General features: G+C 39.5%; 1 long non-coding RNA gene and 1 pseudogene across 3 annotated transcripts; one reads left to right on the forward strand and one right to left on the reverse strand.

Moving 5' to 3' along the window:
* The first annotated feature begins 411 nt into the window (after positions 1 to 411).
* LOC136500969 (uncharacterized) lies at positions 412 to 25,529 on the forward strand. Of its 3 annotated transcripts, none has more exons than XR_010770139.1 (3): positions 412 to 727; positions 1,252 to 1,427; positions 25,432 to 25,529. It is a non-coding gene; the product is annotated as an uncharacterized lncRNA (long non-coding RNA). The 3 variants fall into 3 exon arrangements; XR_010770137.1 differs by lacking the exon at positions 25,432 to 25,529 and adding an exon at positions 12,643 to 12,809; XR_010770138.1 differs by lacking the exon at positions 25,432 to 25,529 and adding an exon at positions 9,365 to 9,603.
* Positions 5,264 to 6,304, reverse strand: LOC136500967 (putative disease resistance protein RGA1; annotated as a pseudogene).
* Positions 25,530 to 26,975: the final 1,446 nt, after the last annotated feature.

Below are 26,975 nucleotides of genomic sequence, written 5' to 3' on the forward strand. Positions count from 1 at the left end.
GAGCTGACTTGCAAAATCAAGGACATTCGGAGGTGGAGGTATCGTTCCAGGATGCAGCTTTGAAAGTCCAAACTCATACCATAGATCGGGATTGTTACCATTTGTGGCTTCCCTTATAAAAATTGAAGTTTGAATTGAAGTCAAATTTAAATTTGAGAAGTTTCAACAATTAGCAAAAGAAAAGAAGAAGAAGCTTGAACAATCTTGTGTCGGTTGGGCGGTTGGCCACTTCCACTTCCAGGCCCAATGGCCGGGCAGCCAGTCCAGCCCAGAGGTAAACCCAACGCGGGTAGTCCATATAGACCCAGAACAACCTAAATTTGGCCCATTAAACTACTACTACTTTATCATTTAAGGCCTAGACGAATGAAAGCCCAACAAAGCCTTGCCTCATGTGGGCCGTGGCGGCTGTTCTGCAGCGCCTCTGCTCGGCGTTCTCGCCGGACTAGTCGCTGCTCGTGGAGATCAGCGCGTCGCGGCGTCGGCAAGCTGCCAGGGCCCAGGGGCCAGGGCACCCGAGCAGTGGAGGCGCAGAGCGGGCACCAGCCAACCTAGTCTGCGCAGCTGCGCGATGGCGCCACGCGCACGAGGGACCTGGCCTGCGCGGCTGCGCGTCTATGCCGCCCCTGTCAACACACTTTGTGGATCTACCAGACTTCGGCCCGACGCGGCGACCTGGCGACACCCCGCCGCCGCTGTCCTTGTCCTCCACATCTGAGCATCTCTGGTGAGTTTCTGAGTAGAGAGTTGGGAGCATAGAGACATATGCTTGAAATTGGTGACTGTAATTTGCGAATTTGCTGCTGAATGATGCTTGCTGCTCAATTTGTGAGTAGAGTACATAGTACTGTGTACTGAGTTGAAAGAGTATTCTCTGCAATGTGTAATGTACAGAGTATTCTCTGCAATGCGAAAGAATAAGAGGAATGGGTGACCAGTCATTGAATTATTTTTTGGTCATTTTTTAGCGAGTGTGATATTTTCTCTGTTGCGAGGATGACATAGTTTACACTTCATGGCCATGAAGAAGCCTAAAGAAAAAGCTCTAAACTAGTATTGTAATCTTCTATTTACGTAAGACCTTATCTTATGTTTGAACAATTTATATTGTCATTTATGCAAGTTTTGAATTTGCTTGTTGAATTTAGAGCTCTTTTAGATACATTATGTTTTCTTTTACTGAACTATTTATCGATTTTTTGTGTTGAAGTATACCATATTAGATAATAGCTTTTATTTTATTTTTGTTAGGCATACCGTGGACTCAAATCCTGGGTCTGCCACTGTCGACAGCCGCACCACTACACGCTGGTACGGTGGTGGATCTACACCGGCGTAGGCTCTGCACTGCCGGCGCCCCACACACAAGGCAGCCTCAGAGGCCAAGGCAAGAGGCTCTGAACCGGGTCTACAACAGTACGGTACAGGTACAACAATCTCTAACCGAACTCTCGACGAGCCATAGGCCGTAGTCATCAAAACTGTCTTGCGCCACTCGAATAGATAATCGATCTGAGGAATTTTGATTGTGCACATGCTACTGCCTAATACAGTATTTTGTATCAGGGCATTTTACAACTAGTATGAAATATAGGCTAAATTAGGCTGTGCAATTAGTTTCTCCTTTTTTTCTCTTGCAAAAGTAGCTAGGCTCTTTAATTACTCCATCCGTTCCAAATTATAAGACGTTTTGGTATTTCTAGATACATATTTTTAATTGTGTACTAGACATAACGTATATCTATATGCGTAGCAAAAACTATGAATCTAGAAAAGCCAAAACATCTTATAATTTGGAACGGAGAGAAGTAGTTAGCGATAACTGTACTCTTTAATTTGTTCATCTCAATTTTCACAAATCCTTGTAATAGATTACTCGGTACCCATACCTTAAAATCACCCATACCTTATATGTAATTACAAAGTTCAGCTGGCGGTAATGATGCCGTTGGGGAAGAAATAGATTACTCGGTACCCATACCTTAAAATCACCCACCCCAATTTATCCATCCCTGAATACCCATACCCAAAAATCAGGCACCCAAATTTATCCATCCCCGAAACTAGTGTATAATGCCCATCAGGCATAGATTACCCAGTGGGTAAGCAGGTGATGAAGTAGAAGACAAATTGGCAAACCAACTCCTGCATACCAGCCTAACATCACCTGTCGCTGCGACCACCCGCCCCACCATGGCCCTGTCGGACACCCTACTATGTGTCTATGTGTATCTTTGTTCTAACGTGTTTACCTAGTTTTGTTTTTTTAGAATTTAAATTTGGCTATTCACCATCTCTCTAGCCATCCATAGATCTTTACAATTGGTGTAGGAGACCATTTATGTTATCATAAAAATTTAGAGTGCGGCCTGTAACCGTAATCCTTATTATCTTTTTTCAAAAAATATGATAAAGGAGCTTCACAAAAAGATACCACAAGCACAAGAATTTTAACTTAACATGCAGATAAAAAATGTATCCAACTAATAACATTATTGATTTAAAAGTGAAATGTAGAATCATGAATGTCACAAGACATAAGCTTTAATAAGAGCCATCATAACTTAAGTTTTGGGTTCAACTAAATGTATATGGAAGGCATGTAGGTGCTTTGCAATAAGAGAGAAAAACAATGGTTATGTATGGTAAAAACATTAAAGTAATTCATAAATTCATCACAACTGGATAGATATTATAGAGTATTTATATGGGTGTTGCGTTAGAAAATGAAGAAATAGAGGGAGTACATGCTCAAAGATGAGTAGTTTTGATTAGTTGTACGTACTAAACACGAACTTCTAATACTTATACTTCTTATAAGATTCTGCCCGTGCAAATCTCTTAAGGCCCCGTTTAGATCCAAAAAATTTTGGATTTTGGCTCACTGTAGCATTTCGTTTGTATTTGGTAATTAGTGTCTAATTATGGACTAATTAGGTTCAAAAGTTTCGTCTCGCGATTTCTCGACCAATTGTGTAATTAGTTTTTTTTTTCGTCTACATTTAGTACTCCATGCATGTGCCGCAAGATTCGATGTGACAGTTACTATGCAAAATTTTTTGGCAACTGAACGGGGCCTAAAATTAATGGCCAGTGTGGCAGCACATGTTGATGAACTATTTTGTTGAAACAGATGTGGGCACAAGTTCCAAACTAAAAAACAGACACAAGAATACAGTAATATGTCTCTAAGAGACTATGTGCTGACCAGATTAATGAAATATACTGATTCAAGATATGAATAGATATCCTGACCAATTTGCACAAACAGTGTCAAGTTATGAACAGAAAAAGAAGCAAAGAGACACAAGAATACCGTAACATTTCTCTAAGAGATCTTGTGCTCACTATAGATTAATGAAATACTGATTCAAGAGGATAAATATCCTGACCGTGGGCCCCAGTGGTGACAACATGGACATTTGGACAATCATGCTCTGTTGTTCTGTGGGGAAACACTTCCAGAGTATCTTCTCCATAGGGCAATCGGCAACGTACAAGGCCTTGAGCGAGCTAAGGTTCTTTGCCTGCTGCAATTCTTGGCAATCTTGCGCAAGCAAGAGGCGCAGCTTAGGAAGGTTGGATATTTTCCTCAAGGACTTGTTGTTCTTAACCTTGAGCCACACAACCCCGGGATGATTGACGATGTCCCGCAGTCTGTCAGCTCCTTCTATTTGGATCCTTCGTAGATTAACAATTCTGTGAAGATGATCAGGGAGAGCTGCAACTTGGGGAAATTTATCAGCCGCATGCGTGTAAGGCACGGCACAAGGGATTGCTGTTGTGTGTTGTCGAACAAGGTATCCATGCTTAGTGACCTGTTCTGCTAGTTGTTCATGTCGAGGATCTCAAGCAGCTCGAGCTTTGGAAACGCAGGGGTATGTGTTCCAGATAGGATGCCGTATCCGAGGAGCTCAGCACCGATGCTCACGACTGTCTGCTCCGTTGACGTGAAGAACCTGCAGAAACGGTAGCTGGCCTGCTAGGGGAAGCTTCGGGCAGGATGTGCAGTCATAGAAGTGCATATGAGCCAGCTTTGGCAGTTTATTCTGCGGTTCTGAAGATAGCCAAGCTGGAAGCATGCGACCAGGGAACCCATCAATAAAGATGTAGCTTAGGTTTGGCGGTGGGCAAAGACTCTCGTAGATCTCCTCAATCCTCTTCACCTCGCTGTCTGGGTAGTGAGTTCGACAATTGGCTTCCTTGCTCATGGTGCAGCGCAGGCCTAGCTCTTTCAGGTAACCCTTATTGCACAGTACGGGCTCAGTTGGTGGTGTGGCTATCTCCAGCCGGATAACCCAGAGGCATCGTATCATGGAGAGTGCCCTATGTTCATCTACTCTAAAACCACCAGCACCATTCTGGAAAACTGATCTAAGGTTATCCATCTGCCTGAAATTCTCAATACCTTTCGGAACATGTGCCAGTCCTGTGTTTCCTGTCTGGAGGAAGCTTATCATGGTCAGCCTCATCAGACTCGGTGGCAAAGCTGCCAACTTTGTGCAACCAAACACTGAAAGGCAACCAAGGCTGGTAAGGTTTCCGATGGACCCTGGAAGCTCCTTGATCTCGCTGTAGCTGAGATCCAGCAGCCTCAGCAGCGCCAAGTAACCCACCGATGCAGGTATGCTCTCGAGGCCTGCTCCACGTAGAACTAAGATGCGAAGATGCACCAGCTTTCTGAAGATGTCCCTCTTCACCTATCTGCATGTGTCGTGATGCAAGATAATGAGGCACCGTACCAGCGTTTCTTCTCTTCTATAGCAGGTATTTCGTCAACGACGCTCCCGACACCTAATCGGCAAATACTTGATGGGCAACGATCACGCTTCTCTTTCATGAAGACGGCTTCATTCCTTGTCAGAAATTGGCCAAGTTGCCTTAACAGGTCATGCATTGTTGATACTCTCTGTCGACATACTCTGGCCTTGTCTGTAGCAGATTCCTCTTGATCAGCTCATGGTAATAATCTTCGGCGATGTTATGTATCGGTCCGCTGCCCTCTTACGTGACATCTCGGTGAATATCGAAATTGTGAGGCGACAAGGCACACCAGAGGAAGCACTGTTTGAGTTGTGGGGGTAAGTTAGTGTAGCTTAAGTACAAAGCACCTTCTAGTTCTTCTGGAAGTCCATCAATAGACCATCTTCTCTCCAGTATTCTCTCCCATTGTTCCTTGCTCGACCTGGATGATAGGACACCTCCAATGACCTTGATGGAAAGAGGATGGCCATCGCATTTCTTAACAATTTTTGCTCCAATATCACTGAATACATTTACTTCATCTTCGGTTCTGAAAGATCTCTTCATAAGCAGTTCTAGACCATCAGCATCCTTTAGTCTGCATTTCCTTGACATGCACCGCATTCATCTGTGACAATACGTCATGGCTCCTTGTGGTAACAAGTACATGAGCATCCAAACACCTCTCCATCAGAGAACGTAGAAGATTGATCCACACATGAGGACTGGTCATGTTATCCAGCACAAGAAAGACACTTTTTCCACTGATGGAATGCAGTAGAACTTGTACAAGCTGATCCTTGCTCTGCTGCTGATTGGGCCGTCCCTCCTGCTTTTTCGATGGCCTCCTTCAGTAAATCGTTCTCCGCAATGCTCTGTGAAATGGACAGCCAGATAAGGACCTGGTGAAATCTCTCTCTTATCCTATGATCATTGTATATCTTCTGAGCTAAAGTTGTCTTGCCAATTCCTCCCATCCCAACGATCCCATACTGATATCCTGCTCTGTTTTGCATAACCGACAATCATTTCTACCATGCTATCAGTAGCTTCCTTGATTTCTGCTCCAACAACATGGATTTCATCAACCGAAGCAGCCAGATGTCTGCTATCAACTGCGTTTATTTGAGGGGCCTGAGCCTGAGGATACAACCCCGGAGGAAGGAACATATCTGTTCTTTTGGATTTCTACAAGCCTTTCATTTACACCCTTGATTCTTCTGGCGATCATGTGGTCGAACTGAAGTTGTGCGAACCTAGAGAGCACGAGTAAATCACAACAGTGTTGCTTCCGCGAGTGAGCCCTTAAAAGATCTACGATGTCATCAACAGCATACATGACATCTTTCACGTCACTCCACCATATCCCTGTCTCTCTGTGTTCCATTGCCTGAGCATCAGCGTCCTCACGAATGGAATCAAAGTACTTGAGATAGTCATGGAGCTTCCTGAGCTTCCTGATCTCTTTACGCACAGATAGTGTCATCATAAGCTCCTCCTCCAGCAGTCCAGCAAGGTTGTCAAGGCATTTGGTTGATATACAAAACAACATTGAGCCCATGGTCGGCGCCTTTAGTTGTGACAGGGTACTAGCTATACACAGCAAAGAAAGGGACGATGCCTTAGAAACTGCAGGCACACACTACAAGCCTGGAGATGTTAGAATTGAATCTTCATACCTCAGAAAAAGTGGAAGGCAGAGGGCGGGAAGAGGGGTTAAAACACAAGAAACACTCTGATTAATGCGATGAGGAAATGAAGACCCGGAGCAAGGGACTGACTAGCTTGAATCGTGCAATTGTTGAGGCGTCAGATCTGTGGCCGGTGAAGAGTCAGCCGAAGGCGAGGACTTCGGCTTTCTAATAGAGTGAGGTGAGGAACAGGGCCTTCGATCGGCAAGAGGCAGGCGAAGGCGATTGAAGGAGACGTAACGCCGAGGTCCCTACGGCAGCTTAGGCGGCGGGAGTCAGGAGGCATGGCACGGACGCCCTCTGGGCCGAGGGCCCAGATCGACTAAGGCCCATCAAGAGAGGTGGTTCAAGTTGGAGAAGGCACAAAGGTCCGGAAGGGGAATACTCTAGAGTAGGAATATTCTGGAATATGTCTTAGCTGGCCTAAGGACAATTTTGTAGACGAGAATTATGTAACCCTACCTTATAAAAGGGAGGGCTCGACCCCAATGAAGGAGAAAGTGACTAGTTAGTTTGAAACCGTAGACAAAACCTTGGTGATTGTGAGCCTCGTTTGTTGTGCCCCTTCTTCCCGAAGGCCACTGCCCCTGCAGAGAAGCCTTTGGCACACAAGAGGAGGGCTGCACCGCGCTCTCCTCTACCCCTGTCGGGACATTTGATTCCCAGTAGTTTGCTAATAAGTTTCAAAAAAAAAAGTTTGCTAGTAGTATTTATGTGCCTGCCTGAGACTTTTTTACAAACTAGCATATGTCCCGTGCATTGCTACGGCTAAAAACTTGCAACGCAATTCAACACAATAAAAGAGTAAGAAAAAAACTGGTATGTTATGAGTCTTAAAAATTTCAAGGCAGCAAGAGTATAAAAAAATAGTGGGTCAAAATTAGCAGACAAATATCCAGTGGTTTACAATCCCATTGCAAGTATATTATCACTGGGAACATTGATAATTTTATGCACATAGCGCTTGTATGGAATATCTTTACACCAACCAAGAATAGAAGTAGGATCAAGCATAGTACGAATTTATTTCATCCTTGCATACAAAAAATTGAAAACAGATATAATCATCCATATTTTTATATGAGCATCAATATTGAGCATAACCAAACACAATTAAAGTAAAAATCATTGTCAACAAAGGAACGTTCCAGGGTTTCCACATGTATTTGGCCTCAAGCATTGATCACCCAATGTGATTCCTAATAAGCTAATCGGACCTTTTTTGTTGCTTCTCAAAATCTCTCACTTTGTTAATCGCATTGTAGGACACTGTTCTGCATACATTCGTTATGTGAAGGATAATGGCCTGCAATGCAAACAATTAGAGCAGTAAATTTTAGGAAGAGTAAATTGCATGGCCGATCCTTAAAGTATTGGTCAGGTTTCATCTAAGTCCTCAAACTACGAAATCGCTCGTTTGACTCCTCAATGTATCTAAGTGATTTCATCCAGGTCCAAAATAAACACGAGGAAGGTTAGAAGGTGACGTGGTCGTCCACGTGGTTAGCCACGTACCCGTGGGCTCGAGGCGCGCTCGCCAACAGGCCATGGCCGCCGCCGGCAACGACAGCCTCGCCACCAGCCGCGCTAGTCGCGGCGACCCTGGCCCGCATCGCGCTCGACCTCCTCGCCCCGTGGCCACCTCTCCTCTGTTATTCCTCTGGACGGCCGCCGCCCCACCCCATCCTGGCACCCCACGCACGCGAGCGCTGCCCCAGCGCCTCCGCCTACGTGCGGCCGCATGATCCGACGCCTCCGTGGCTGACCTTGCCTCACGGTGCTAGTGGTCGAGCGAGGGGAGGCTTGGTGGCGGTGGAACGCGGCGCAGCAGGAGCCCGCTCGGCCATGGCGGACCGCAGCGGTGAGATTCCAAAATTTGTCACTCGCCGTGGATGGTTTGCAACAGGGTCACTTCTAGGGGCTACACGATAACTGGGCGTAGCTATGTGTGCGAGGAATTGGAGCGGGAGGCCTCGAGTTGCGCAAATTTGGAAACTGGGAGGTGGCGGTGTTTACCGGAGTCCATGGCGGTGACGGCGGCCATGAGTTTCTGGCTTGGTCAAGTCCGGCCAAGCTAAGAGAGCGTGCCAGCGTGGGTGCAGATGGGCTAGGCGCCATTGGCCGTTGGTCGTCGCATAGCGACCGGACGAAGCGAAATATGTCTCGGCGAGGGGCGCACGCGCGCTGCCTCATCGGCTCGGCCTGGCGCGGCGCACAGGATGGCGGCAGCGCCTTTTTGCAGCGGCGCAGGGGGCAGCGTGCGAGGGGGTCGAGCACGATGTGAGCCGGGGTCGCCGCGGCTAGCCACGGCCAACGGCGAGGCTGTCACTGCCGGCGGTGGCCATGGCCGGCTGGCGAGCAGGCCTTGATCCCGCAGGTACGTGGCTGACCACGTGGACAACCACGTCAGCTTCTAACCCTCCTCGTATCTAATTTGGACCTAGATGGGATCACTTAAATACATTAAGGAGCCAAACTTGCGATTTCGTACTTTGGGGACCCAAATGAAACTCGTCCAATACTTTAAGGACCATCCGTGCAATTTACTCTTTTAGAAATATCTTTGCTTGCCAGATGTATCTGTCATAGTTCAGATATCAGTATTAGAAGATTACTTTTGCCATCAATTACAGTTTTGTAAAGATAGTCTGCTAAGACAAACATGCAAACCTTGATTACTTTTGCCATCAATTACAGTTTTGTAAAGATAGTCTGCTAAGACAAACATGCAAACCTTCGTTAGATTTGAAATTATCAGAGATCTTGAAAGCACAGAATTTATCAGAATTTTTTAAAGTGCGTATGCTAAAACCATCCCATTAATTAGATTGATTGGGATGTTATAATCTTTGGGGGCAAAATTGACCATTGGAGAAAAAGGACCACTATTCTTGTTTTTTCAATCTCTGTATTATTATCTTGTGATGCAGGATTTAGTACCAGCCCTACTCCGTTCTAACCTGCATCATGACAGCTCATACACAATTAATGCAGAGGCAACAGACTATCCAAAGAAGCAAGATAGAAACTGGAAAATTGCATCCTTGTTAATCCTTGCATCACTGCAAAGCTAGCTATGGATTGTTTGGCTGCATAACCATTAGTATTTCGATCCCCTTGCTGCTGACAAGAGGATGCCTACCAACTCCTAGTCCTAGGAATTGCTGAAATCTGCTATTCAAAAGAATTTGATGTCATTGTATTGCAAAGACTGGATATTAGAAATCTTTGGTCAGAAATCTAATTCATTTGTACAGCTTCTAGTAAGGTTTCCATGAAGCAGAATAGGGCCGGTACTAATAAATAGGTTAAGGACACATACACTACTAACCTGACAGCACGAGGATGTTTTACTGATCCAAAAATGTCTTATTGAATGGTAGTACCATACAGAACCTAGTATCCATAACACTGAATATCAATATCATTGCGTATATATGGACATCGTCATGTGTGTGTAGAGTTACTATTCACAGCACTATTCAAATTCAGATTAACTATTCAAATTCGCGGCTACTATTCAAATTCGGGATATGAACAGTGCCCGAGCACTCACCGGGAGTGGCTCAACCACTTCACTATTCAAGGCAAGCGTCGCTTTCACGAGCAAATATTTTATGCACGCTGGATGAGCGGGCGCGCGATTAGTGAATATAAAAATTGATATGTCGCTTTCGCGATTAGCTAATCTGGTGCTTAGTGAATATGCTTATGCAGAATATTTCTAAGGATCTTCTGTAGGCTGGCAAGACCAAAAATTTAGCCGGTCGTGCGTACTATGCTTGTGACAGTCCTACTCGGTACTCACCGTATGCATCACTAACTTGCTTCAGAACTAGACTAACCCGGTCTACTCCCTTGCTATCCCCAGCCACGAACACATAGGACTCAGGCTCTATCGTCTCCCCAGGCAGTTCCACCCAAGGGGAACACTTCTCTGCGCACACAGGGTTCTCTACAAACGCCGCTATCTGGGCTAACACGAGAACAACACACGTAGAGGTTTCTCCTCTAGGGTCCCTAGCATAGAGACATCGCCCTATATGAACGAGCTTAAAGGAAGGCCGGGATTCAAACGGAAAAGCTTAATTTATTTCCACAGAGCAAGCTTACATACGGCTTTCCCTTTCGGGAAACCCTAAGCACTTAGCACAAACCTTAGGGATTACCTTACAAGCGCAGGATGATCACGGGGACCTCCTTTATTCTCTAATTTACAGCTAATGGTGGAGTAATACAACGGTGGTGTGTGATTACTATTATTCGTGGATGATTCTCAGAGAGCTTCTGAGATCATATGTTCATGGTGTATGTGTGTGGGTGGAGAGTTGGTGGAGTGGGTGTCTGAGCTTTCTTCGATGGTGGTCTGGTGTTTGGATGATGAATGAATGCGCCTGACTTCTCGTTTTATAGCACTGAAGGAGCATCCTTCGCGCTTATCTTCTGGAGTTCCTTCGAGGCGAAGTCTTCTTCTGAGGAGCCTTCGAGCTTAAGGAAGCGGCTGGCGTCTTCAATTATCATCCTTTACTGTTGCCTGGACAGCTGGACAGAGAATAATTGTCCTGACTATAGTAGAGTGACTGTATATTCCTTTTGCGCTGTCCTCCATAGCGCACAGATAGTATCCTTCTGGATATTCTTTGGTATGGTATGGTTTTCCACGCCCGAATGATTGATGTTGCAAACATCAAATCAAGGATAGGCATGCGGTATTATCTCCATGGCATGTATTATTATCTCTTATCTTCCCCCGGGCAAATTGTTGATAAACCTTATCAACATAAGGAGTATATTTCTTGTATGAATATATTGATATTGAACTGAGTCTATATTGACTCTTCAATATTTTCTTCGTTGTCCACTTCTTCAGGTTGCCATATTTCATACCAGGACAACAATTCACGATATTCTTTTCGTAATTGACATTCTTTGCCATAACTTGGCTTTATTAGTCTGCCAACTTCTCTTTGTATTATACTATATCTTCCATAGTATTCTCTCAAGAATACTTTTATTATTTTATTTTGGTACATCATATAATATTCAGAAGCAAATTTGGTATTCCCTTCTAATTCTTTTGCTTCACTGAAAATTCTCCAATTATCATGGTTCGTGTCTTTTATGAACAACTCTTCATAATTTTGCCATGAGTCTGAATTCCATGTAGTAGGAAATTTATATGATCCCTTTGTAATATATATATCATGGCATGCTAGTCTTATTGGTTGTGTAAATTTTGGGGGATTAGAACAAAACTTAATTTTGTATCTACCTGGAATGCATGTTAATTTCTTACAAGCTTCTTTGATAGCTATTCCAAGGTCTGATTGGAGTATCTCTTCAAGTGTACCATATATATCACGAACTAATCCATGATCAATAATAGTCTGCAAAGATATATCATCTCCAATATTTCTTTGTATACTTCTGAAATATTTTAAATTTATATCAGCCTTCAATATTAAGAATCTTTGATGAGGCTTAACAATTAATTTATCATCAAGATGAAGTAAAGGAAAAGTATTTGCATTCACAATTATTCCTAGATGTCTTTCTTTACCTTGGTATAATTTCATAAAGTATTTTTGTATATCATGAAAGGTTTTGTAATGCCTTTCAGCATGTTTCTTCCAAATTATATCTTTAACATCACGAGTAAAGTATGACAAAGTTTGTTCAGTCTTAAAACTTAATCTAGGAATGAGAAACTCTTGTGGAATATTGTTTAAATATTTGTTTCTTTTTTCCTCTAGAATTACTTCCTTTTCTGATTGCACTTTATTTTCTTCATATATTATTTTAGCTTCTGAGTTCTTTTTCATATCGCTTTGCTGTTTTAAACATGACATGCATGCTTGTCTTAAGCATAGCCTACATGTTGCTCTTTCTGCTGGATCTTGATAATATATGCAAAATACATAATTTATATTAGAATCACCTTTTTTATGATCCCACTTGTGCTCGTAATTTATTTGATCCATCATTTCTATCTTTAATCCTGCTAACTCATCAATTAAATCTAACTCTTCATCACTTGATTCTTTTTCTTCATCATATTCTATTTCATCTGTCTCTATAATTGAATATATTGATTCATCATCCATTATATTATCATCACAGACTAAGATATTTTCATTCACACTATCTATTATTTGAACCTTTTCTTGTTCTTCTTGCTTATTGGAATACCTTTTCTTGTCTTTGTTAGGACATGTTTTGCTTAAGTGATCTGGCGAGTTGCAGATAAAGCATCTACATGAACTATCATAATTTTTTCTAGGATTATATCTTCTCACATTTCTCTTATGGAGGAATGGAGCTCTATTGTCTGATCTTCTAAGGAAATAACGTCTCTTTGTCTTTACATTTCCTTTCTTATAATTCTTAGGATATTTCTTATTTCTAGATCTCTCTTCTCCATATGTCAATGGTATTTGGACTATTTTATTGCAAAAATTATAGTCTGATTGCTTCATTGATCTTTGAGCTTGTATATTCGTGCATATTTTTCTTAACTGTTTGAAAACGAATGTTATAGCCTGAGAGATATTATATTTTTTACCAATAATTTCCTTTTTATATTCTTCTAATATCATAGAACCTAAAGGCTCTGGTAATTTATTAAAATATTTTTCTACTATACCTTGGTTATAGCCTTGCTTGGCAGTCGTAGCATTATACAAATAGTGTTGAGAAAATTCTTTTATTCCTTTTCAGCTTGTTAGTGACAATTTTTCTATTTCTTTTAATCTTTTATTTTGTAATGCAGTAAAACCTAATTCAGGATCTTCACCTATTACAATGCTTGATATAATATTTGCAAAATTATATGGATTACTAGCAGCCATTTTTAATTGGGCATAATGGTTAGGGAAAGCTTCTACCCATTGTTCCCATAAAACTTTGACTGATTCACCTAAAAATGTTTCTAAATATGTAATCATATCTTCTACTCCATTTCCAATATTATGCTGATTTTGTATATACTTTTGGACTATCAATCCTTTCCATATGCTAATTATATTTGACCAATCTATAGGATCATGTGCTGCTAAATTTAGTATAGCACCATCACTTTTATAATTCTGGAATTGCACCTTCTTTTCAAATTCTCTTCTTTTTGAACCCATATGCTTATATTGTCCAGGTATATATGTATATGTAGGTTCTTCTTTTTCTGGTGGCCAAGTTCCTGGTTTTCTAGTTGGTCTCTCACTTTCACCTTCTATCTTTATTTCAGGACCTCGTCTTTATCACACCCAATTTTAAGGATAAAATTGAATGCATAAAACTCGTGTGTGCCCAGGAATCAATCACACACACAAGCTGATAAATTACAATAGTATCATCTCGGTGTCATACATCAGAGTTATAATAAAACTTAGTCTTATACATCACAGCGGAATAATAAAAAGATAATAAACTCTCGTGGCCGTCATCACAGGGAAGGTCAACTGGTTGACCACAAGCCTAATAGTCCTTTGGGAAATCCTCATACCCGTTGTCATCTGTTACCCATCCGGGATTTTTTTATCCAAGTAAAGAAAATAAATAAGTGTAAGTACATTCTGTACTTAGCAAGCTAACATGGGGTTATGAAGCTCAAAAAGGTTGACACTGGTTTACTGCAGTTAGCACTTTTAGTAAGTCAAAATTTTATTATCAAGGATTATCAAGTTATGCTTAAGCTCCCTTTTCTACCCACATAATCATATATCAGAACCGGTTGAATCATGAAACATCATCATAATATCATCATAGTCGTCATGTATGAACAACATTATAAGTAGCTATTTATTATGTGAGTTTTTCAGGTCGCTCGTAACCATAAGCACGGCTGTTATAACAGTTTGTTACCCTCTGCAGAGGTGGTGCACATTCACCGCGAGTCGTGATCCCCATATGCCCAGGTTAATTACTCCCATGTCACTACCAAGGTGAGCGGGCAGGGTACACTATGAAGCCATTTCATAGGTTTCCCTAACAAGTTAGGGCCGCTAGGTTTCCTTGGCAGGCAGATGTAGGAACCCTCCTTTCCTATGGCACACATCCATCGCGGCTATACTCATAGGAACAGAGGCAGCCCTATACCCAAAGTGGCAAGCCCCATTTGCGCCAAAAAGGTAACCTCTAACTAGTTAGGAAAGATCCTATTACTGAGCTAAAGTCAGAGCCATATGACTCTCCCGGTTGCACTGTCAGTCCCAGCTTTTGCCGACAGATAAGTCCTTATGGAGGGCCGGGAGCAACATAAACAAAGGTCAATTGCACTTTCGCCCTATGGAACAGTTGTTATAAATCATGTTACTCACTTTATTCCATAGTATCATTCATCAACATGTATATCAAATACAGTTAGAGCACTAGCAATCTACCCATATGCATTTAACCCATAGGAGACAAGGAACAGGATAACAATCACTAGGATGTCCTTACGGGTATCAAAATTAGACACATGCACATGAGTAATTGATTAAAGTGGAATAGGATATCAAAGAAGGCCCATGTTATACTTGCCTTGGTTCACAAACTCGTGCTGGTCCTGCTGGTCGTCGAAGAGTTCTTGGTCTCCAACGTTTTTCTCACCGTCTGAACGCGACCAACACAGCAACATACAACATTCCAAAAGCATTCATGCAAAGCAAACATTCCTATCATTAGAACAGTACACCAATAGTATTGGAATCAAGATAAAATGTTTGTAAAACTAATCTACGTTTCGCTACGATCACGTCAACGCGAAGTTCACGAAAAACGAAGCTAAAATGTGAAAGTTATGATTTAAACGGGTTTTCCTATAGCCATATATTTAATTAAATCTAATCATGAAATTAAAAAGTTCCAAACTTGACTAACAGTAGCTCCAACATGTAGCTTATGAAATTACGAAGCTAACGCGATTTGAATGGACCAATTCGGAGCTAAAACGACAATTCTATAAGCGAAACAGTTCAAATGGCATTTCTGTAAATACTGAAAGCGTACTTTTGACTTAAGCCATGGAGTTTACGCTTTCTAATCGAGATTGCGCATTCGGGGAAATACGTTTTGGGCCGCGGGTTAGGACTTAGAAAAGTCCAGGGGCTCTTATGCAAATTCACCCGCGAAGGGGTATCTTCAAACGTGAGCCGTCGGATTAGAAATGAACGGCCAGAAATCGATCTGGGGGAGAGAGAAGAAAGGGGTGGCCGGCCGGAACAGTGACTCCGGCGACAACTCCATGGCCGGCGGCGTGGAGATCACCGACGAGCGGGTAATTTGGCCTACGGGCCTCGGTTTTCTAATCCAAGAGCACCGGGAGAACGAGAGGGTGAAGGGGAAGTCGCCAAGGCCGATACGGCGGCCGGAGAACGCGGCCGAGGTGGCGGTCGCCATGGCCGACGGCATGGAGCTCACGGTGCATGCGAAACGAGGTCTACGGGCCATGAAACTCGCAAATAACCGCACGGGGAGAAAGAGGAGAGGAAGGGGTTCTCACCGCGGGGAAGAATGGAGGCGGAGACGGCTCGGGGACGGCTGCCCGCGCGAAAGTGAGGACGGCGGCCGGCGGAGCTTCTCCGAGCGGCGGTTGCGGCTGAGAGCGAAGGCGAAAACTGGAGCGGGAGCAGCAGGCGGGCGCGCGGGGGTTGTCTCGGCTCTCATTTGTAGCGGCCGGGGCGCGGGGGGGATGCTCCCACGACGTGGGCGCTGAACGGCGGTTCCGCCTTGACCGGGAGCGGGCGCGGGACGCGTGGAGGTGGGAGGAGGTGCTGGCAGGCAGGGCCGGGCTGGCAGCGGCAGTGGCGCGGGCGTCGGTTGCGGCTCGGTGCTGGGCTGGCGCGGCGGCGGCGGTTCCACCCGAACTAGGCCGGCCCAGGAAGGAAGCGGGGGAGGGGAAAAGGAGAAAGCGAGCGGGCCGACTCGGGGAGAAGAAAAAATGGAGCTGGGCCAAAAGTGAAGAAAGGAAGGGGAGGGGAAGGAAATTCCTTTTTTTTTCAAATAAATTTTGAAAATCAATTCCAATTCAAATTCCAATTCTCTTTGAAACTTTGATCAATATCAACATTCACAAAATAATATACAGCGGCATAAATGCACATACATGTTGGTACTTTACGATAAATTTTAAATTCATGAGAAATTTATTTATTTATTTATTTTTCTACATTTCATAAGCACAAAATACAGAATCAGATCATTTTAAACCTATTTTCCAAAAGTGGCAAATTTTAGGGTGTCACAGTCTTATTTTTGATGAACTTGGATCTATTTCCATTGCTTCTATAGCATTATTTTTAGGCAACTCTTTATTTTCTAAGGGGTTTATGAGAGTTTCTAAGTTATTACTACATATCTCAATTGTATCTTCATCCTCTTCTTCATAGCTTTCTAGTAAGAGCTTATTATTAATTTCTCATTGCTCATCTTCACTTATATCATTATCTTCTATGTCATTTATCTTATCCTTGCTATGTTCTAATTCTTTTTGGACTTCCCTTACCCTGTTATCTATTTGTTTTGACACAATTTCATTTTTTTATTGGAATGCTGAATTTCTTAGCATTTAATTCTCTATCTTTCTTGATATTCTCAAGTCTACATATTTCTCGTCTAAAGTAGAATTCCCTTTCTCTTATAGCAGCCCATTTGCATATCATAGAGGTTTTATATTCATCATGAATTTTACTTAGCTTCAGCTTATAATGTTTTATTTCATTGTCTATATCTAATTTTTCCATAAATTCACATATGCTATGCCTTCTGTTTTCTTCCAATTTTGCCTCTGAACTAGATGCTTCTAAATCATCTAAACTTTGTTCTTTATAATCTACAAACCTAATACTAGTCAACCCTCTATTATTTTCATAGCTTATGTAATCTTTAGGTTGTTTTAAAATTTTTGGTTCTATTAATGAGCTTATATTCCATTCTTCTCTTGCTCTTTCTTCAGAACTTATTTTAAGAGGACTCATAAATTTTATTCCTTTAGATTGCATACTTTCTACAATATTATTCACATTTACCTTATATCTGGTTCCACTTCTGTTGGTTAACCTTCCTATAAATTCTATGCTTACTAATAAATTCGTTCCTTTAAATTCTTCATATCCTTTGGTTTGAAATCCGAATGCCATCTTATCTATAAATTCTTTAACTGGCATTATTAAGTCTGGAGCTATATATGTTATCAACATATTTTCATTCATATCACCTTCTAAAAATCCTAATGCTGCTTTATTTATTGAATCCCATCTTTTATCTAATAAAGTTATTAGAACCTTGGTTCCTAATTTTTTCCTTGTCATTCCTTTAATTCCAATGATATACATTCCCTGATGTATATATTTATACCCTGAATATTTTAAAACATTCTCAAATTGTTTACTAACAATTCTTAGCAGAACTGGTTCTGACAATACACTTAATTCTACTTCTCTAGATATTCTATATAATCCATTTTTATTTTCAAACCAACCCATTTGATATATTTGTTGAGGCCTTATTTTCCTCAAAGTATCTTTCTGATATCTTTCAAGATCTCTTTCTAAGTCTATCACTTCTTCTAAGGTTTCAATATCCTCACATTCTCCTTTTAGTTTATCTTTAAAATTTAGAGGTCTTATGTCTTTATTTACTAGCTAGAGTGACTTGTCTCTTCTAGACAGGCTCTCAGATACTTCCATCTTTCTGAATTTAAAGATCTAGTAGACTCAACTATTCCTGCTGATGATAACACAATTTCTTTGTTATGCTCAACAATATTATTATCAGTCTTCTTATATAGGAAAGTTATATCTTTTTTAATATAATCACTATTCTGGCTAATTTTACCTAGAGAAACTTTACTTTCTTCTAAAATTTGTAAAGCTAATTCTAATTTATTATTGATAGCTAAATATTGCTCTTCAAGGTGCTTATGTTCTTTTTGCAACTTATCAAATTTTAGTTCTAGCTCATCTTGCCTCTTTCCTCAAGATATGTAAAAGTTATGTATCAAATCAACTATTAAATTTATCTGTCCGTGAGAGGTATGTCAAGTATGTTCTTTAGAACTATTTAATCTACACCTTATATTTATATTCTCTTTAGTAGTGACTGTCTTTCCTGTATTCACTTCCAAATTTAAGTAATGTAACTTTTCAATCTTCAACAGATTATATTAAAATCCCTTAAATTCAAATTTTAATAATCAGGCTCTGATACCAGTATGGGACGCCACTAGTTATTACAAACTCAAGATTCGAATTTTAAAATTCTCGAGTTACTATTCACAGCACTATTCAAATTCAGATTTACTATTTAAATTCACGGCTACTATTTAAATTCGGGATATGAACAGTGCCCGAGCACTCACCGGGAGTGGCTCAACCACTTCACTATTCAAGGCAAGCGTCGCTTTCACGAGAAAATATTTTATGCACACTGGATGAGCGAGCGCGCGATTAGTGAATATAAAAATTGATATGTCGCTTTCACGATTAGCTAATCTGGTGCTTAGTAAATATGCTTATGCGGAATATTTCTAAGGATCTTCTGTAGGCTGGCGAGACCAAAAATTCAGCCGGTCGTGCGTACTATGCTTGTGACAGTCCTACTCGGTACTCACCGTATGCATCACTAACTTGCTTCAGAACTAGACTAATCCGGTCTACTCTCTTGCTATCCCCAGCCACGAACACACAGGACTCAGGTTCTATCGTCTCCCTAGGCAGTTCCACCCAAGGGGAACACTTCTCTGCGCACATAGGGTTCTCTACAAACGCCGCTATCAAGGCTAACACGAGAACAACACATGCAGAGGTTTCTCCTCTAGGGTCCTTAGCATAGAGACGTCGCCCCATATGAACAAGCTTAAAGGACGACAGGGATTCAAACGGAAAAGCTTAATTCATTTCCACATAGCAAGCTTACATACGGCTTTCCCTTTCGGGAAACCCCAAGCACTTAGCACAAACCTTAGGGATTACCTTACAAGCGCAGGATGATCACGGAGACCTCCTTTATTCTAATTTACAGCTAATGGTGGAGTAATACAACGGTAGTGGAGTATTACTATTCGTGGTGGATGATTCTCAGAGAGCTTCTGAGATCATGTCTTCATGTGTATGTGTGTGGGTGTGGAGTTGGTGGAGTGGGTGGTGGATGAGTGTCTGAGCTTTCTTCGATGGTGGTCTGGTGTTTCGATGATGAATGAATGTGCCTGGCTTCTCGTTTTATAGCACTGAAGGAGCATCCTTCGCGCTTATCTTCTGGAGTTCCTTCGAGGCGAAGTCTTCTTCTAAGGAGCCTTCGAGCTTAAGGAAGCGGCTGGCGTCTTCAATTATCATCCTTTACTGTTGCCTGGACAGCTGGACAGAGAATAATTGTCCTGACTACAGTAGAGTGACTGTATATTCCTTTTGCACTGTCCTTCATCGCGCATAGATAGTATCCTTCTGGATATTCTTTGGTATGGTATAGTCTTCTACGCCCGAATGATTGATGTTGCAAACATCAAATCAAGGATAGGCATGCGGTATTATCTCCATGGCATGTATTATTATCTCTTATCTTAGGAATGAAGAGAGAAACAAGCCCTATTGGGGGTGAATGTTTCAATTTCGGAACTGAAAATAAGTTAAGAATATTTCCGCCTAATACTTATAAAGTCAAACCTAGAGACCATATTGTTCTAGCTGATATACAAGAATGCATTCTAGACAATTTCTGGTTCCAATATAATAATAAAAGAGAAGATAAAGGATATATGCCAGCAATATTAAATAGTTTGGCTGAATATTTTCATATGATCAATGGAAAGATACAACTGAAAGAATTATCTGTCAATATAGAGAAAAGACCCATATATGTTATATATAGCGGAAAGACACCAGGAATATATGTAACATTCGAATCAATTATAGCTCAACAGGTAGAAAGAGAAAATGATGGAGGTGTATCATGGAAAAAATATTCAGATATTGATCAAGCTCTCTCATATGCAAGAAGCATTTTGGGAGTAAATTATTTCATAGAACCAGCAGCAAAAGATTATATTCAAAAATATAAAAGGGCAAAAGATGTGAAGATAAATTTATCAGGTGTTAATATAAGAGAAGAAGGATCTTCAAGGGTATCCACATATAAAGATGTTGTGAAAAGAGACACAGAATCATTGAATGAAGAAGTTCTTGAGAAAAAAATAAAAGAAAGACTTGAAGCAAGAATTTCTTTATTGAAGAAAGATATAAAAGAAGAAGTCTTACAAGAAGTAAGACATGAAATAAATGAAAAATTTGAAAATATAAGAAAAGACTATGAAGAAAATATTAAGAAAGATTATGACTCAAAAATGAATATACAGATATCTGATGACGATGATAATGATGATGAGATGTTGGATATCCGTGGTCATGGACAAAGACCAGAATATTAGATTTCAATATGACGAAAAGAATATCATGAGTTGTTGTCCTGGTATGAAATATGGCAACCTGAAGAAGTGGACAACGAAGAAAATATTGAAGAGTCAATATAGACTCAGTTCAATATCAATATATTCATACAAGAAATATACTCCTTATGTTGATAAGGTTTATCAACAATTCGCCCGAGGAAGATAAGAGATAATAATACATGCCATGAAGATAATACCGCATGCCTATCCTTGATTTGATGTTTGCAACATCAATCATTCGTGCGTGAAAGACCATACCATACCAAAGAATATCCAGAAGGATATTATCTGTGCGCGATGGAGGACAGCGCAAAAGGAATATACAATCACTCTACTGTAGCCAGGACAATTATTCTCTGTCCAGCTGTCCAGGCAACAGTAAAAGATGATAATTGAAGACGCCAGCCGCTTCCTTAAGCTCGAAGGCTCCTTAGAAGAAGACTTCGCCTCGAAGGAACTCTAGAAGATAAGCGCGAAGGATGCTCCTTCAGTGCTATAAAACGATAAGCCAGGAGCATTCATTCATCATCGAAACACCAGACCACCATCGAAGAAAGCTCAGACACTCATCCACCACCCACTCCACCAACTCCACACCCACACACATACACATGAAGACATGATCTCAGAAGCTCTCTGAGAATCATCCACCACGAATAGTAATACTCCACTACCGTTGTATTACTCCACCATTAGCTGTTAATTAGAATAAAGGAGGTCCTCGTGATCATCCTGCGCTTGTAAGGTAATCCCTAAGGTTTGTGCTAAGTGCTTAGGGTTTCCCGAAAGAGAGAGCCGTATGTAAGCTTGCTTTGTAGAAATGAATTAAGCTTTTCCGTTTGAATCCCTGCCTTTCTTTAAGCTCGTTCATATGGGGCAATGTCTCTATGCTAGAGACCCTAGAGGAGAAACCTCTACGTGTGTTGTTCTCGTGTTAGCCCTGATAGCGGCGTTTGTAGAGAACCCTATGTGCGCAGAGAAGTGTTCCCCTTGGGTTGAACTGCCTAGGGAGACGACAGAGCCTGAGTCCTGTGTGTTCGTGGCTGGGGATAGCAACGGAGTAGATCGAGATAGTCTAGTTCTGAAGCAAGTTAGTGATGCATACGGTGAGTACCGAGTAGGACTGTCACAAGCATAGTACGCATGACCGGCTGAATTTTTGGTCTCGCCAGCCTGCAGAAGATCCTTAAAAATATTCCGCATAAGCATATTCACTAAGCACCAGATTAGCTAATCGCGAAAGCGACATATCAATTTTTATATTCACTAATCGCGCGCTCGCTCATCCAGCGTGCATAAAATATTTGCTCGTGAAAGTGACGCTTGCCTTGAATAGTGAAGTGGTTGAGCCACTCCCGGTGAGTGCTCGGGCACTGTTCATATCCCGAATTTGAATAGTAAATTTGAATAGTAAATCTGAATTTGAATAGTGCTATAAATAGTAACTCGAGAATTTTAAAATTTGAATCTTGAGTTTGTAATAACCAGTGGCGTCCCATACTGGTATCAGAGCTTGGTTATTAAAATTTGAATTAAAGGGATTTACTTATATTGTCAAGTTTAAAAAGTTTGCCTCAGTCAAGTACTTTACTTGTTATGGATAATTTAGACAGTCAGATTCAATATTATGAGAAAAAATTAAGCATGATTCGTGATGAATATAAAACCTCTATGACATGCAAATGGTCTGCCATAAGAGAAAAAAAATTATTCTTTAGACGAGAAATATGTAGACTTGATAATATCAAGAAAGATATAAAATTAAAGAATAAATATTTTAAAACACCTGTTGTGATAAAGAAACAGGAAGATAAGTTAAAATCTAAAGACAAAGAGACTCATAAAATTAAAGAAGTTGTGCAGACAAATAATATTGAATACATTATCAGTGAAGATAAGCAATGGGAGATTAATAATAAGTTTCTATTAGAAAGTTATGAAGAAGAAGAAAATAATGCTGAGAGTTACCAAGATTTTATAGACTCTTTAGATGATGAAGAGTTACTTAATCTTGATAATGCTATGGAAGGGTTAGATATAATATTACTTAATCTTGATAATGCTATGGAAGGGTTAGATATAATATCTGAAGATATTAATAGTCCAAAAGAAACAAAAATAGAATTAATGAATCAAGAAGGCTGTGAACATGATTGGATAAAAGGAAGAGGTGATTATAATATAAAATATACTTTTTATATATTTTACCCAAGTCAAGAAAATAGACTTACATGTATTAAATGTTTAAAGCAAGCATGTGCTTCATGTCTAAGAACCAATAACCAAAAATGTAGACAAAAAGTAGAATTAGAATCAGATGATAAATTATTAACAAGTAGAGTCAGAAATTTAGAGAATAGAATAAATAGCTTAGAAGCAGAATTAGAAGAGCTGAAGAGTAAAATAAAACTCAACGAAGTTAATAAGATAGAAGATAATCATGGAGGTCTTACTGAGTTAAAAGATCAAGCAATGGTAAATAAAAATAATAATAAAGCATTACAACTAAAAGAAGCTATAATAAACTTTGGTAGCAAATACATAGTTAAATTACCATTTAAAGAAATTATAGGTATAAGAATACCTATAAAAGTAAAATTAACGCCTAATATCTCTTATAAAATATTAGCGCTAGTAGACACCGGTTGTACAAAAAATATTATACATGATAAATATTTTGTAAAGTGTCCAGAGATAGTTCATACAATAGATCAAGATAAAGCAGAAATATCTACTGATATGTCTGGGATAAAAAAGGTTCATAATCAACTAGCTTATGATATTGAAGTACAAATAAATAACATAAAATATATAATGGATGAAATTACAATAAAAGATCTATCTATGATACATGATGATATGATATTAGGATTAAGATTTCTACAGTTCTCTTTACAAACAACTATCATACATGAGCAAGGAATAACATTTATTCCTTACCAAGATAATATTCCATATATAACTGAAATACGAAAGACTATAAATTCTAATTCAGGAAAGACCAATTTAGAACTCCAAGGATCTGATGAAAATGTCCTTAATAATTATATAGATGAAGAGTTAGGTGAATGTATAGAAGAGTTTCATATAGCAAACTCATGCATAGAATGTATCAGTTTGCAATCTTTAGCACCAAACTGGTATAGAGATATAAAATCTAAAAAGGATATAGATAAAATTATAACAAAATTAGAAGATATTCAGATAATAGGAGAAATACCAATGAAGCATTAGGACAAGAATGGTATATTATGTAAAATTAACATAATAAATCCTGACCATATAATTAAGACAAGTCCTATAGAAGCAACACCTAAAGATATAGAAGAATTTAAGATGCATATTGAAGAATTACTAAAATTAGGAGCTATAAGAGATAGCCGAAGTCCTCATAGATCAGCTTCATTTATAGTTAGAAATCATGTTGAAATAGCCAGAGAAAAATCAAGAATGGTTATCAATTATAAAAGACTAAATGATAATATCATAGATGATGCTTATAATATTCCAAATAAGCAAGAATGGATAAATAGAATACAAGGTAGTAAATATTTTTCAAAATTTGATTTAAAAGCTAGGTTTTGGCAAGTAAAAATGGCAGAAGAATCAATAGAATGGACTGCTTTCACCTGTCCTCAAGGTCATTTTGAATGGCTAGTAATGCCCTTAGGATTAAAAAATGCACTTGCTTTATTTCAAAGAAAAATGCAAAATATTTTTAATGAAAATCAAGAATTCATATTAGTTTATATTGATGATTTATTAATATTCTCAAAATCCTATAAAGAACATATAGCTCATCTAGAAACCTTCTTTAGAAAGGTAGAACAGCATGGGTTAATATTGTCTAAAAGGAAAATGGAGATATGTAAGGAGAAGATAAATTTTTTAGGTCATGAAATAGGAGAGGGAAAAATCTATTTACAAGATCATATTGCAAAGAAAATTTTAGAATTTCCAGATGTCATGAATGATAAGAAAACCCTACAGCAATTCTTAAGAATAGTCAATTATGCTAGAAATTATATTGAAAATTTAGCCAAGTTAGCTGGTCCATTATATGCAAAATTAAGAAAAAATGGACAAAAATATTTTAATTCTGAAGATATAAAGTTAGTAAGAACTATTAAAGAAAAAGTCAAAGATTTAAAACCCCTAGAGTTACCTTTAGATGATAATTATTTTATTATAGAGACAGATGCATTCAAGTTAGGATGGGGTGCAATATTAAAGCAAAAACCACACAAATATTCTCCAAAGTTAGAAGAACAAATATGTAGGTATGCTTTAGGAAAATATAAGTTAAAAGCAATAAACAATACGGATAGAGAAATTTTGGCTGTTATAAATGCAATAAATGCTTTTAGACTATATCTAGGATTTAAAGAGTTCACAGTTAGGACAGACTATGAAGCTATATGCAGATACTACAATAAAGTCAATAGTAAGAAAAGTTCAACTAGGAGATGGGTTCTATTTGAAGATATTATTACTGGAAATGGACATAAAGTAATATTTGAGCATATAAAAGGCAAAGATAATACATTGCCTGATATATTTTCACGATCTTCTATTTTGTAGGAATGAAGAGGGGAACAAGAACAAGCCCTATTGGGGGTGGATGTTTCAATTTCGGAACTGAAAATAAGTTAAGAATATTTCCGCCTAATACTTATAAATTCAAACCTAGAGACCATATTGTTCTAGATGATATACAAGAATGCATTCTAGATAATTTCTGGTTCCAATATAATAATAAAAGAGAAGATAAATGATATATGCTAGCAATATTAAATAGTTTGGCTGAATATTTTCATACGATCAATGGAAAGATACAACCGAAAGAATCATCTGTCAATATAGAGAAAAGACCCATATATGTTATATATAGGGGAAAGACACCAGTAATATATGTAACATTCGAATCAATTATAGCTCAACAGGTAGAAAGAGAAAATGATGGAGGTGTGTCATGGAAAAAATATTCAGATATTGATCAAGCTCTCTCATATGCAAGAAGCATTTTGGGAGTAAATTATTTCATAGAACCAGCAGCAAAAGATTATATTCAAAAATATAAAAGGGCAAAAGATGTGAAGATAAATTTGCCAGGTGTTAATATAAGAGAAGAAGGATCTTCAAGGGTATCCACATATAAAGATGTTGTGAAAAGAGACACAGAATCATTGAATGAAGAAGTTCTTGAAAAAAAATAAAAGAAAGACTTGAAGCAAGAATTTCTTTATTGAAGAAAAATATAAAAGAAGAAGTCTTACAAGAAGTAAGACATGAAATAAATGAAAAATTTGAAAATATAAGAAAAGACTATGAAGAAAATATTAAGAAAGACTATGACTCAAAAATGAATATACAGATATCTGATGACGATGATAATGATGATGAGATGTTGGATATCCGTGGTCATAGACAAAGACCAGAATATTAGATTTCAATATGATGAAAAGAATATCGTGAGTTGTTGTCCTGGTATGAAATATGGCAACCTGAAGAAGTGGACAACGAAGAAAATATTGAAGAGTCAATATAGACTCAGTTCAATATCAATATATTCATACAAAAAATATACTCCTTATGTTGATAAGGTTTATCAACAATTTGCTCGGGGGAAGATAAGAGATATACATTCCATGGAGATAATACCGCATGCCTATCCTTGATTTGATGTTTGCAACATCAATCATTTGGGCGTGGAAGACCATACCATACCAAAGAATATCCAGAAGGATATTATCTGTGCGCGATGGAGGACAGCGCAAAAGGAATATACAGTCACTCTACTATAGCCAGGACAATTATTCTCTGTCCAGCTGTCTAGGCAACAGTAAAGGATGATAATTGAAGACGCCAGCCGCTTCCTTAAGCTCGAAGGCTCCTCAGAAGAAGACTTCGCCTCGAAGGAACTCTAGAAGATAAGCGCGAAGGACGCTCCTTCAGTGCTATAAAACGTGAAGCCAGGAGCATTCATTCATCATCGAAACACCAGACCACCATCGAAGAAAGCTCAGACACTCATCCACCACCCACTCCACCAACTCCACACCCACACACATACACATGAAGATATGATCTCAGAAACTCTCTGAGAATCATCCACCACGAATAGT

This window comes from Miscanthus floridulus, chromosome 13 (assembly GCF_019320115.1).
Source record: "Miscanthus floridulus cultivar M001 chromosome 13, ASM1932011v1, whole genome shotgun sequence".
Taxonomy (NCBI): Eukaryota; Viridiplantae; Streptophyta; class Magnoliopsida; order Poales; family Poaceae; genus Miscanthus; species Miscanthus floridulus.